Below are 15,414 nucleotides of genomic sequence, written 5' to 3'. Positions count from 1 at the left end.
TCTCAGAATCTTTAGACAGTAGAAGGGCACACTTTGCCCAAGGAAGGAGGGACAACCCTTGTAACACCCAATCAGGAAAGGCCAGTTAACACCTTTAACGTTTCTAAGGGCGGGCCTAAAGATAGAAGCTATAGATAATCACCTACTGCTCCTATTGCTTGAGGCTAGTCCCGCCCTATGTGAGGGTCCTGGGCCCACTCTGTGATTGGTCAATATTCTAAATGTTAATGGTTAAACCTGCTGTCAATGATATCTTATAGTAATGATTGGACCCCTGTACCTGTGTCACAATTTCCTGTAACTCCCCCTTCCCAAAATCCATAAAGGCCCTACCCCGCCTTTGTTCAGGGCTCTCAGCACAGAATCACTGCCCTGGTGAAGTCTGTGAGCCCGAGCTTAGGCCCGGCCAGCCTAAACTCGTAATAAAGCCCTTTGCTTTTGCATGGGTGACTTGGTCTCCCTGGCGGTTTCTGGTTTTTGAGGACAATATGGGAAACTTGGGTATAACAATACCACTCCTTCTCTCTTCTTTGGCCAAAATTGCATCAGAATCTACCTGTTAGAGCTTGGGATAAAGGCATGCAATCCAAAAGTACATTGTTTTAAAGAGAACTATAACTGAAACCACCTGTGTTAACATAACTTAGTTTTGTATTCAGGAAGATTTGTCCAGGAAAGAAGAGAATTTAAATCACCTAGATTAAGATGCCTTAGTAATGTTTTTCAGAAAACTTTGTCCAAGAAGTGTAAACCTACATGCAAATATGATTTTCTTCAGCAAATTCTTGAAAACCAGCTAATCTGAGGCAAGCATTTATTTACCTGAGCAACCTGTTTGCTTATTGAACAACATTTTACATAGCAGAAAACATTTAAAGGACCTTGCCAGCAAGCCTTAAGTATTATTTTAAAATCTTGCCTTATTCCAATCATTTTCTTTCCTATCCTGAAGAACTTTCCTTAAACCATTTTATTTCACACTCCAAGTACTAAAAATACCTCATTGATGACTTTCCCCCTCTAGGAAACTGGTAAGATTCTGTTAGTGTTCTCATTTACTGTGTGTTCTTAAAGTTAGTTTTGACTTATTAATAGGTTGTCTAGTGATATTTTAGAGAATTCAACACTAAGTGACCAACTGTAGCCATCTCTACTGCAATGTTAAATAGTTATGGTAGAAGTTCTTGAAGTTTTAAAACACTGACGAGAATGTTGGAGCTCTGTATGTGCCTCTACATTTTACTGTTTGCTTAATTTGGACTCTCCTAACCTGAGTACTTCATAAACATTGTGTGCATACTATAGTTTTCATGTGCTAATTATATTGTTTTATATCATCAATTATAAAAATCAAATTGTTTTATATAATCAGTTACATCTTTTACTTTTTTTCATAATATCCTTGTTCCACATAAAATTATCATATGTGCCCTATGTTTCTCAGTCTTTGAGAAACTTAATACCTACTGGCCTATGAAGGGCCGGTAAGCAATTGTGACCAGTTAGCAAATATCATTGCTTGAGTCACTATTTTTAAAGCAGAATTCCTGAGAATGTGATGTGAATTATAAAACAAGATTTTTGTACTTTTGGATATAATCATTTACCCACTGAAGCTAGTGGAGTAAGCAGTGGTATCTTCTTACATTCTGAATAATTAGATGGGTAGACTTAGGGGAAATGACTGGGGTACTTAAGAATAAAAGCTGAGCTCTTAGATATATTTAAATTTAAGTACTATGTTTACTTAGCCATCTATTTCCTTTATGTAAAATTTCCCAGTGGAGTTTTCCACACCTGCTGGTCAATTTCAGTATCTACCATGAAATGAGAAAGGAGAGAAGCTTTGTCAGAAAGGGAAAATGTAGTCAGGCTGATTTTACTATCCTCTTGTCTTCATACTCAATTTCAGCAAATGTTTGAGGCTCATATAAAATGACCAACAATGCACTGATATTTGTAATTGTTTACGAATCCATTTATTCATTTTTAGAACTCATCATATAGTTAGCAGGCTTTTAGTTTCAAGGTGGTGGAGAAATGTTTTTGGCCCTTTCTTCTCTTATACTGTAAGAAGTGCATAAAATGGAAATCCATACTCTGGCTTAATGAATCTAAAATAAATCAATATTTCCAAATCACAGTATAAAAATGAATGCATGATAATAGAATAAGCAGGGCAGAAAAAAATGTCACATCTCCATAACAGATGAGGGAAATGCTAACAAGGTGCGGAATGACATACTCCATAGAACTCTTGCAAGGCTGTAAGTTTGAAGGCACTGATTACTAAAAAAAGATTAGTTGAGGTTGGTGAGGATATGCTTCAAAGAGATATTGATTAATAAGTTTGTATGTAGAACAAGAAGAACACAAGATTGCCACTTCCATTATCCATAGTCAGGTAGCTAAACCTATATCCCAGGAGATAGGAGAGATAATATCTGAAGTAATTAAATTAGCTACTCCCAACTCTTAGATCCCAGGAAGGTAGGAGACTGCTTACTCACCTGTGGGACTTGAGTTCTTCTTTTTCTTCCTGGAAAATTCTTTGTATTGTTTTTTGTTTTGTTTTGTTTTTATTTATTTTACAGAGAGTGTGAACAAGTAGAGGAGAAGGGCAGAGGAAGGGAGAGAATCTCAAGCAGACTCCATGCTGAGCTTCCTATGACCATGGGATCTGAGCTGAAGTCAAGAGTCAGATGCTCAACTGACTGAGCCACCCAATGCCTTCCTGGAGTGTTTTTATAAAACTGGCATGGAGGCTAATCATCTTCAGTGAACACTATAGGAGCATCTCAGGGCACCTGGGTGGCTTTATCAGTTGAGCTTATGACTTTGGCTCAGGTCATGATCTCACAGTCCATGAGTTTGAGCCATATGTTGGGGTCAGTGCTGACAGCTCAGGGCCTGGAATCTGCTTTGGATTCTGTGTCTCCCTCTCTCTCTGTCCTTCCACCACTCGTGCTATGTCTCTCTCTCAAAAATAAATAAACATTAAAAATTTAGAAACATATATAGAAGCATCTTTTCTTTGAGTTGAATAAAACTACCCTAGAGAAGAGATAGCTAAATGTTGATATTAGGAAGAACTAAATTAAATATAAACAAATAGCTACAGTTGTAGAACCTCTCCAAGATTGAAAATGATCAAATGTATAAACTTCAAAAAAAACACAAAACCCACAAAAACAAACAAACAAACAAAAAACCCAACCTAACCCAGAAAGTAGAACATCTCAAATCAGTACATGCAGAGAAATCTCAAAATAAGAGCACAGAAAGTTGTACAAATGCTATACAAATTTCAATTAGAGAACAAGATAAAGATCTTAGATATTAAACAAATGATTAGATACCATTTAAAACATCTGTACAATTTTACAAGATATAAATTCTGCAATTCTCCTGGGACCTAGAGGGGGTAGAAATGGATAATAGTTGGAAACACATAAAAAAATTGAACAAATGAATCAGGCTGTCCAGTATTCCTCTAAATGCTATTCCAAAAAGAGACAAAGAAAATAATGGGAAAACAGCAAAGAAATATATAGGAAAAAAAAATTCCAGAACTGAAATAAGTCTCCATTTTAAAAAGGTCTACCAAAAAATAAAAATTAAAGATCTATTCTGTGACATGCAGCTATTATGTTTTTCAAAATATTGGTTATACAGAGAGGGTTCTGAAATTTTACATATTTTAATAATAAGAAAGTTTCATACAAAGAGTTGAAAATCAGCATGGCAAGAAACCCTTCAACATCCACACTGAAGCTAGTAGATAATTGGCTCCAATATCTTTAAAACTCATAGTGAAATATATTTTATTTATTCATGTATTTATTCATTTATTCTAATAAATGGTATGACTAAGTATAGATTTATAAATTGAGTAAGAAGGTAGAATAGTGATGCTTTCAGATGTTCAGTGTCTCAAAAAATTTTCTTTCATGTATTGTTTTATGGGAATCCAAAGTAGGATGTACTCCAAAAGTAATGAGAAAGTGCAAAAGCAAAGGCATTGGAGCTAGAGAACACAGGATCTATCACAACAGAGTGATCAAGATAATTTCCAAGATGAGGTCTCAAAAATCCTTGATATCTATACTACAGGACTTGATAAAGGATACTTGTATAATTTGGAGCAGTGACTCCAGAAGAAATATATACAGTGGATTAAAAAATGGCATTTTCTGACAGTTCTGATCATATGAATACTGTGCTAGGAAGAGTTTCAGATCTTTCAGAGCATGTAGGAAGTCTTAGAAAAAGATTCGAAGACTATGAAGCAATAAAAATAAGCAATGATAAATCCGGGGAAAACAAAAGGGGTAACAAGAAAGAGTTATCATGGTACATTATGACTCAATAGCAAGCAATATTCACATGGTTATAATAATTAAAACACCAAATATTAAACACAGATTGTGATTTAACAACATTTGAAGAATAGAGGTAGAAAAAGCAGAGAGCAGGGGAGCCAAAATACAAAATTCATAAATATCAGTCTCCAGATTTCCCAGATTTCCATTGAGAGATAGAAATGTAAGCATGGTATTTGGAAATATAGAGCAAGATCCATAAGAAAACTTTTTCTTCCAAGATTGGGATGAGGGTAATAGGACATTATAGAGTTTATTCTAAGCCGGGGATTTTTTTGACTTTTATTTATTTATTTTTGAGAGAGAGAGAGAGAGAGAGAAAAAGAGCGAGCAAGCAGGGGAGTGTCAGAGAGAGAGGGAGACACAGAATCCGAAGACAGGCTCCAGGTTCTGAGCTAGCTGTCATCCCAGAGCCCAATGTGTGGCTTGAACCCAAGAATAGCAAGTTCATAACCTGAGCCGAAGTTGGACATTTAACCGACTGATTCTAAGGTGCCCCGATTCTAAGCAGTTTAGAAATATTTAGTTCTTTAAGAGATATTCTTATTTTACTTTGATAAAATATGAATTAAAAACCACCTGGCACCATTACATGTGCTTGGTTACTACAAAAAAAAATGAAGCCCTGTCCTCAAGAAACTCTCAGAAGTGTTGAGAATCTTTTCTTTTTTTTTAAATTTTTTTAATGTTTTATTTATTTTTGATACAGAGAGATAGAGCATGAGAGGGGGAGGGGCAGAGAGAGAAGGAGACACAGAACCAGAAGCAGGCTCCAGGCTCTGAGCTAGCTGTCTGCACAGAGCCTGACGCGGGGCTCAAACCCACGAACATGAGATCTGACCTGAGCCGAAGCCGGGGACTTAACCAACTGAGCCACCCAGGCGCCCCGAGAATCTTTTAGATTTTAGTCATCCAGTCTTTGAGTAGCATATCATTCACATACTAGTGAAAAATGTTACAAAAGAAATTTTTGCAGAAAGCTTCTTGGAACCGAATTAAGAAATTGGTATGAATGAAAGTATCTCAAACTGCTTGTGTTCAAATCTTGGGTTCACTGCCAGTTCTTTCTATGTATTCAAGCATTTCTTTACTTCTCTTAACTTCATATGCAGATTTCATATGACATTACTATCTACCTTATGAATTTCTTATCACATCTTTTTCCTATACCCTGCCTGGTTAGGAAGATAATATATGTAAAGTGCTGATCATAGAGCTTACTATATAATAACAAATGAATGGATGATAATGATAATGGTGGTGACATTGATGAGGAGGAAGACAAAGATGATGGTGGTCACAGAGCTGTGTACCAAGGAAAATATTCATTATTCCTGAAGCCTCCTCAAAGACTAACAAAATTCCCGACCTGTGTAATATCCTACTTTATTCTTAGTTCTTTCATAAATTTGTGCCTGATAATACCATGTTTGTTGTCATCAAAATGAATAAGTTGGGAAGCAGTCCCATAAAGACAAAAAAAATTGGGCGATCCTAATAATTGAAATCAAAGTTATTTGAGTATGTATATTTTCAACAGTTTTCTTAATTTTGACTCAAATTTTTGTTGCATTTTCTTCCCACCTAAGGCTATGTGGGGGTTTTTTGTGTGTACTTTGGCTTTTCCATTTTTAAAATTATGAATCTCCGTTTAAAGTCAAAGGAGGCTGCATGCATGAAATACATGCAAACGTGTGAAGTTGCAGGAAAGAAAGATGCCCCAAAAGGGTGGATTGTTTAGTGAAGAGTGGTTTAGAATGAGGTAGATAAATTATCTGTTACTACCATATTTTTTACAAAACATTAGAGAAGGGACAAGGGGTTGAAAGTTAATGGTTCTTCGTCTAGTGGTGCCCTGCCCTTGTCATTTTGAGTAGTGTTTTCTTGAAAGAACATCACTATTTTAAGCCTGTAAATTCACAGGAAAAGTGCAGCTGATATTTTGGTGCTAAATGTGGTTTTTAATTACTAAATCCTGAGGGAGATGAGAAAAGCATAGGGTTGTTTTTAATTTTCTTTCCAGTTTACAGAATTTTCTTTAAAAATTAAGTATTAGTCCCTTACAGAGAAGAGTCATTTTGGTGTGCTAAACCAACTGAAAAAAGAGTTTTGTCCCTAAGTCATCATTTCAAATAACTTCATGTTGTTGACATGACTACTTATATTTTGGACACTGAATAGAGAAATACCAGATATTTAGTATGTTGAGAACTTACTTCAATTTATTGTCCAAGTGGCACCTAAGAAAATCAGACATAATCCCACACTAAGTCGATGTGTCATCAATCAATTCAATAATTCCTTCTGTGCCCTGACCTCTGTAACGTCACTCCATTGTTGGCGAGTCTCTACACAAAGTCAGTGATTCAAAGTTACAACTGGATAAGCTCATCACATGTGATAGAGGCATCTACACAGGCACTTCTTCAATATTTTGACTTGGAAAAATTTCCATTTCACTGATGCAAGTGGTCTAAAAATGGTCACTTGTTCAGTATCTGACAGCTCCTTGAAATTCCTGTTTTCCTTGCTTTCTCTAAGAATGATTAGAGATAGAAAGACTTTGAATTCATTTGAAACATGTAAGTGACAAAGTAATCATAGTTCCACAAAAAATATAATCATGTAGTATCTGTCATGACCCTAGTACATTTGCTGTTTTTTTTCTGATTCTCCTGACAACCTCACCCTACAACATCTCTCTTTTCAATTCAATTTAAAAAATGATATATAGAACAAGCAACATGTATTTGCAATTTTTGAATTCATGGACAACATTAAAAGGTTTATAGTGTTATATTTATTGAAAGCACTGCAGTGATTTTTTTTGTTGTGTTGTCATACATAGTGTATTGTTTGCAGTTCCGAGTTTTGTTCCCTGTTGCCACTTGTACATGAGTGCTAGTCATCAGCCTATCCACAAATTGTTCTCCTAAGTTATCCTGAGCGGAAATTTTGCAATGCTTTTGAAAGGCTCATCTCTTTTGACTGCGTTGACCATTGACCATTTCAAAGACTTGTTTCTGAGAAGCACCAAGAGAATTATAATTACATTTCAGGCAAAACAAATAGTCATGTCAGCTCTTATGACTAAATAACAATAAACCAGTGCTTGGTAAGAAATGACCTAGAGCATAAGGTCACAAAGGAGTTTCTGTATGAGAAAACAAGAGTTTTCTCATAAAAAGCTTCATTAAAGTGCCTCTTTTTAGTAGTACAAAAGAAAGGTTTCTAGCTACAGAGTTTTAATTCTCCTAAAGAAACTAAACATTTTATGAAAACTGGGATTTATTTTTAGACTTTCCATTTTGCCATTTGGAAACAGGGCTATGTGTTGGAAAAGTTTTCATTTAACTTCACAAAAAGTCCTCATAGAGACTTGTTGGGTGCTTTCATGAATTTATAGTAAATAGGCAGTGGTGCAGAATGACTGAATGTAGTAAACATCAGGATTAATGATTCACAGTGACTCGATTCAGAATGATACATTAAGGGAAATAGAGTTCACCTTCTCCATCTTGAGTAGTTAAGCTTCTGTCTTAGTTGCAAGAATGTGAAACCCAACTGTAACTTAAAGAAAAGAGAAATTGATTGACTCCTATGGTCAGGGAGGGATATGGGGTAATTCATATTTTGAATTCATCAAAACTTAGAAGCCAGGGTTTAAGGCTTTCAGGGTTCGTTTTGACTTCTTGTTTGTTTCTTTTCATGTGCTGGAGCAGTTTCCATCTGAATGTAAATCAGTGATCTCACACCAGCAACTTCAGTGAAAAAGCACGTAGTATCCCTAAAACCCACGGATTAATACATAGGGAGGTCTCTGATTTATCCATCCTTTGGGCGAATTACATTTTGGGGGGAAATAAGTTTTAACAGTTACCATGTCCTATTGCTCATTCCTATACCTGGGGGAATAGTGTCAATTATAGGAATAAGGATAAGCAAGCTAGCCAGACAGGCATAAAAATAGCTCACACAGTCCAGGGCACTATTTCTTGCTGAAACACCTCTACATCATCACTGGAGATCATCCAGCATCAAATTAAGAAAACACTGTGTATGGTGAAAAGATCACTAGAGTGGGGAACAGGAGACTACCCATTAAATCTCTGCTTCCAAACACTCTGTGATGGTGAAAATGCCAATTTGCAGCTCTGGACTTCATTTCCCTCATTCCAACAGAAACTTTAAGCTCATGACTCTATCGATAAAGTTCATTTTTAATTGATAGAAATTCTTACTACTGAAAGGCTCATTCTGTGGTTGGAGAAGTCAGATAAAGTTGTATTGAGTTGACTTTTGTGCTTTTTACAATATAGTAAACAGATTGAGAGTGGACTCTCTTGCAGAGTTTGGATTCTGGTATGTGACTCTGAGAAATTTACTCAATTTCTCTTTGTCTCAGTTTTCCCATTTGTTAGGTTAGGGTAGTAATTATACTAGCTGATAAGGTCATTAAAGGATTTAATTAAAAGATGTATATAAAATATTTTTCAAAGTGCCTGGTACTTACAAGTACTGAATAAGTATTAGTCATTGTTGTCATTACTATTATTATTTTTGTTTATTTCTTTACTTAAAATTTTCATCAACTGATGTCCATTGTGTCCTCAGAGCTATATATAGAATTAAAGAATCTCTTTTTCATGGGACAGATTTTTCTTTTATTTCTTTTTTGTGTTTAAGCAAATAGGTCCTTCAGTACATCCTTACAGGCTACAGAAAATTTCTTTCTAGTTGTCCAAGGTCAGAGATTTTAACTATGTTTTGAATAATAACCCAGAGTTATGGTAACATGACAACATTTTAAAAAGTGGTGGCAAAAGGCACCAGAAGAACATGGATGTATGGATGGGGTTGTAGAAACAGATAATTGAGCATAAACAATTCAATTGAATATCTAGATCATATAAAAATACTTCTTGAGAACTGGCCCAAGTAATTTGATCACCTTTTTCTGGCATGATTAAAACTCCTTTTGATAATTAGTTTTCTGGCCTATGCTTTTGTCAGGGAGAAGGTAATAAAAGGTGATAAAATAATTGCTGTTTTAAATGGTTTCCTCAAGATGCCAAAACATACTATCAGTTGGGTCAAAAATTCAGTAAAACCAGTTCAAAATCTGATAGACAAAGTTTATTTATGGAATGGGCATTTTTCACTGAATATGCCAAATATCTTGGCTGTTTTTTTAATTTTCTGAATTTATATAGTTCTATGAATAGTGATAAATTAATTTTTATGTGGAGATATAAAATGAAAATTCTTCCTTAGTTATCCTTACAACCTCACAAGATAGGTAAGGCATGGATTATAATTATCACCGTAATTTTAACCAAAGGAATTTTCTCTAAGTCACTAGTTAATACATGGTATACAGAGGTTTGCACACAGGTAAAATAAGTCCATACAAGTATTTTCTAATAGAAAATAGTTAATGCATTTGTTCTATTTTTATGATATTGCTTGAGGTCCTGTAGACAAATCATCTGTATTAAGGTTGCTCATGTGAAGATCCATGGAATTAAGATGGGACAATTCTAAAATGAAAATTCAAGCGATAACATCTCCAAGAGTTCAATTATCTGAGTTAAGTGTTTGTAATAATAGATCTTTGTACACAACTGGCACAATTCTCTGTTGTGTTTTTCCTCTTTCTGTCACCTTTCTGTTTCTATTACAATACCCTTAGAGATAGTATGAATGAATTAATTATTATGAAAGCATATACAGCCTCAAGGTTCATGTGCAGTAACCATTAGCCACAATGTGGTAGAATTTGTATGCTGTTTTCCCTGATGAGATACCAGTCAAGTAGAAATAAATGATCAATGTTCAGAGGAGATGTAGAGAGAGGAAAATAGGAGATGTGTGCTTATTCATTTGAGGTATTTTATTCCATAGGCATGTTTACTAAAAACCAATGAACTCACCCAAGACTTGAAACACAGCTGGTTGGAATCATGATGTTGCAAAATTGGGAGCTGTTTTACAAATGTATGTTCGGTTTAGGAGCATCATCTCTTAATAACACCTTCTTTTAACAGCAATATCCTAGGCACTTGATCTACAGAGGGAAGTCATTAAATTTAATAGACACAACCCTCATTTTGAGGATACCCTCAATTTAAAGTAGCAGGGGAGTATAATTAAGTCTAATAGAAACTATGACTTGAGAATGAAGATACAAGAAACACAGACCAAGTCCACACAGCACCAACTACTCAGTCAACCAGGGTTATCAGCTGTGCTTGTATCTGGGGGTGCAAGAGTCAGCACAGGGAATAGTCAGTGGTATTGTAATTGTGTTATATGGTGACAGATGGTAGCTACATTTGTGGTGAGCATAGCATAATGTATAAGCTTGTAAAATTACTGTATTGTACACCTGAAACTAATGTAATATTATATATAAAATATACTTCAATTAAAAGAAAAGACTAGAGGCCCTTGGGGGGCTCAGTCAGTTAAGCATCTGACTTCAGCTCAGGTCATGATCTCACAAACTCATGGGTTCGAGCCCCACATCGGACTCTGTTCTGACAGCTCAGAGCCTGGAGCCTGCTTCAGATTCTGTGTCTCCCTCTCTCTCTCCCCGTCTCCCGCTCATGGTGCGCGCGCTCTCTCTCTCTCTCAAAAATAAACATTAATTTTTTTTAAAAGGCTAGCATTGTTCCAAAAATATATACACAGTAACACCTGCTTTTATTTCATATTACGCAATCAAAGCAACCCTTGAGGGCTGAGATTTGTTTATTATTTGTTTAGTTTGAAATTCATTCACATTTACATTTAGAAGTGAGTGAATATAAACCACATTATTAAGATGAGTTTAAGGTCCACATATATCCAAACAAAGTGAAGTGAAAAGGTGAAATAATTGGGTATTTCTAACTAAAACATTATATTCTAAAACATAGATATTTGAGTGGGCAAATGTCTAGCCCAAACTATCAGAATAATTGCTTTTACCATCCTATTTCGTCTTACAGAGTTTACTCCTAGCTATATTTGAGATTAAAGAAAGTCACTTTACAGTTAGATCATCATATAATATGTTATGCCTGCCATGGATAAGGTCAGCTTGGTGCAGTGGAAAAGTAGCTGGCTTGGGAGTGGGTTCTCACTTTTTATCTTGTCTCTATTCATTTATTCTTCTATTTCTCAAGTATATGTTAAGCTTACAACGTACCAGTTAGCATCCAGAGAGTGGGGGGAAGAGTTAAACGAACACAATCCATTTCTTATCATTGAGGAGCTTGCAGAATATTTGAACAAACATGTAAAAATAATTATGGTAAAATGTATTTCATAATAGAATGGATTTTTATAGAATATATTATGAGAGATAAAAAGGATATGTAAGTATATGTGAGTCATCTGAAAAAGTGCTCGTGAATAAGTTAATGTTTTTTTCGTGTTTCAAAGGATGATAAAAACAATCAAACAAACAAACATGGAATGGCTTCAGAGGTGGAGAAGGCAGTATGTGCAAGGGTATGAATAAGGACCTGCAATGTTCCTCTGAGATTTCAATGTGTATGGAGATGGATGATAAAATGGGAGTGTAGGAAAATTGGTTATTCAAGCAGGTGGGAACTGAGATGTAAAAGAAAAGTGAGACCAGAGAGTGGGCAGCCTTATGGCATATTTGCAAGAGTTTGACTTTCCTCCTTAGAAAATAACTCTTAAGTGAAACAGTTATTCATGCTCTATCTGTGTTCTTACCTAAACCGCATAATCTTGTTTTCCCCCATTCAGTGTACAGTACACTGTGTTGAATGAATATGAATTATAAAATAATTGGACATGATCTGTCTTCAATTTTCTGTCATAATTTTAAATTTATGACCTTAAGAGGATTTGAAAGACTCTGCAACCTTAACAAATTTGTCAGCCAGTGGTCTCCTTGGAATACTTTTCTGCTAGACTAAACACCAGAAGTATCAGGATATTATAAACTAACCATAGTACAGAAAGGGCATACATGGTAAAGACCAGTGATGTAAGCAGCTGGTCTTCCTTCAGCAAGGCTGGGGCAGACAATGTGTGGTTTAAGAGAAGCCCCTTTATGTGAAGAAATAATAGAGGGGAGTATCAGAAGGAATGTAGTCTTTAACTTAGGGTCTGGAATAATCTGGCCATGAGATCTGACATGTTATTTCATTCTTCTAAATTGCACTTATCAACTTTTCAAATACTGTTTGGGTACTTACAGTGCTTCAGACACTATTGTATGAAACTGTGATAGACACATTTCTTGTCCTAATTCAGCTTTCATCTAATGAGCTCCAGTCAGCAAAGATTCTTTGAGAATAAGCAACATAAACCAACTTGGGTTCTCGTCAGCCCAAAATGACTTAATTCAAAGGGCCTGGGGTAGCTGACAGACTCAAAGGGGAGGGTAGAAATCCAGGCTTTGGAAAGACCAAATACCAATGAATTCCAGAAAACTGCATAGCAGGAGGGAGGAGAAAATGGACCAAGTGCTGTCGGGGTCAGGGAGGAGTGATTTTTCAAAGGAGAATTGAGTTATCACTGACAGAAAAAATCATGGATACTCAACAGGCAAAAGAAAATGTTTGTCCCCAATAATGTGTGCCTCATTGTTTGGATGATTTCTAAGATCACTGTGAGTTGTAAAACTTCTAGAAAGTTAATCATGATTTGGTGTTTCACAATTTTTTAAAAATGTTTATTTATTTTTGAGAGAGAGCAACAGAATGCGAGGGGGGAGGGGCAGAGAAAGAGGGAAACACAGAATCTGAAGCAGGGTCCAGCGGTCAGCTCAGAGCCTGACACGAGGCTTGAACTCACCAGCCTGAGATCATGACAGCCACTGAACAGACTGAGAGACCCAGGCACCCCCATGTTTCACAGTTTTTTAAGGTGTATACTTTATTTTCTTTAATATTGAGCCCTGCCTTATGTAAACAGAATATCAGAACTAAAGGAAAATGGCTTTCATCTACAAGTTAAATGAAAAACAATACTGAAAACATATCAAAAGAAGAGATCATGATTATATTTATAGTAGTTCTATAAATAGGCATTCTGCAGTGTGCCACACTCTTTAGGGAAGGAGCAAGGTTCAGTTCTCTAGCTCATTTAAAGCTATCTTTCTAGAGTTGAGACGGTCCCAGAGAGATTTATTTTCATGGATTTATAAGCTCTCAGAAACTACAGCTTGAACACGGGCTAGCTGTGAGATGTTTAATTACTGAATTTGGTCATTGCAGCAATCACATTAGTCCTCTTGTTAAAGGAAACAACAGTGTTATCAAAACTAACCTGTAAAGCTTTATTAAAACTATCTTTGATGATAACCCCCTTTAGAAGCAGTGTTTTTAATTAGACCCTGGGTTTGAAAGCAAGATGGGTCAATGAAAAAAATTTTTTTAATCATACCCCAGCTACTGTGTGACATCTTTACAAAATTCAATTACTTCTATCCAGTGCAGCATAAGAAACATTTGGTACCTGATTAAAACAATTCTTAAAGCAAATTATAGCCTTGTCAGAAAACAAGAAATCAGAATGTCAAAACACCAGGACATTTCTATGCAAAATGTCTTGCAAGTGTCTTTGACAATTTCTGTCTGCTTGTTACATTAGTTTCATTAATTTGGTCCACATCAAGCAAAAGAAAAAAAAAATTACTTCCATACATTTGCTATTTGAAATAAAATCCTCAGATGAATAATATTCCCAAAGATAACCAAAGTAGTCACGTGGGAAAATTTTATGCTTTAATTTTATCCAAGCTTACTCAGCACTGTAAAAATCTATGTACAGGTTTATAGCTGTAGAGTCCCCAAAATAACTGCGTTTTCTTTCGGCCATAAAACTGCATCTATAAAATTTCAGCCACTACTAATATGTAAATGCCATTAGACATAGATTTTATTTATTGCTTTCTGGACAGAGCCAAACATAACAATATGTTTTTTGTAATGTGTTTGGTATGTACTTTAAAAAGTTAACTTATAAACTCCATAGGTCTGATCCTAAAATCCATTGTCATTTTTTACTTCAATTTAAATGCCATTTGTACTATGTTTATAGAAGATTACTGATTGTTCTTCTCTTCGAAGGCTAAAGAGAAACTTAAAGATACATGTTGTAGAAAGATAAGTGAAGTAAGGTTCGTCACAAGAAATATGGCTTTGTATTAATAGATATCATATTAATATGTATATATAATTTGATATTAATACTTTTATTGATATTAAAGTTCTGGGATCCTGTATTCAGCCTTATAAAGCCCATGAACTGACTTGGCTTTACACATAACAGAATCTTCATTTCAGTGAAGCAAAACCTTGACCATAGTCCTTTCTCAGTACATATGTTTCTGTATATAGTCAATAAACTGTATATAAGTGTCTACCTCCCCAGAACTTAACTACTAATAGCTTACTGTTGATTGGAAGCTCTACTAATAACACAAACAGTAGATTAACACAATTTTTAACATTATATGTATTGTATACTATATTTCCACCATAAGATAAGCTGAGAGCATAAAATGTTATTAAGAAAATTATAAGGAAGAAAAAATACATTTATAGTATCTTATGTACTATCCTGTATTTATATTTTTAAAAATCCACATATAAATGGACTGGCACAGTTCAAACCTGTGTTATTCAAGGGTCAGTTGTATTGATAGCATCATGAGAGCCATCAATCAACAAATGTTTGCTGAGCCCTGTAGAACTGTTTGGCAAATAACTATATACTCAGTGTTCACAAATTTTATATCAGGTCTTCCCTGATATAGAGAAAGAATTTGCATCATGGAGTCTTATAATTATACCTACCATTTTGGCTAGCATAATGTTGTGAAAATGAAATTTCTTTTAAGTAATAAAACGTCAATGAAGAGACTTAAGGAATAGAGTCATGGTGATAGATATAGATAGATAGATAGATAGATAGATAGATAGATAGATAGATAGAGATTTTGGACTCAAGAAATAAAACTTTGGCAAACTGAGGGTTGGAGGATGGGGAAAATGGGTGATGGTCA

This window comes from Suricata suricatta, chromosome 12 (assembly GCF_006229205.1).
Source record: "Suricata suricatta isolate VVHF042 chromosome 12, meerkat_22Aug2017_6uvM2_HiC, whole genome shotgun sequence".
Taxonomy (NCBI): domain Eukaryota; kingdom Metazoa; phylum Chordata; class Mammalia; order Carnivora; family Herpestidae; genus Suricata; species Suricata suricatta.
Note: the sequence above shows the minus strand (reverse complement) of the source record.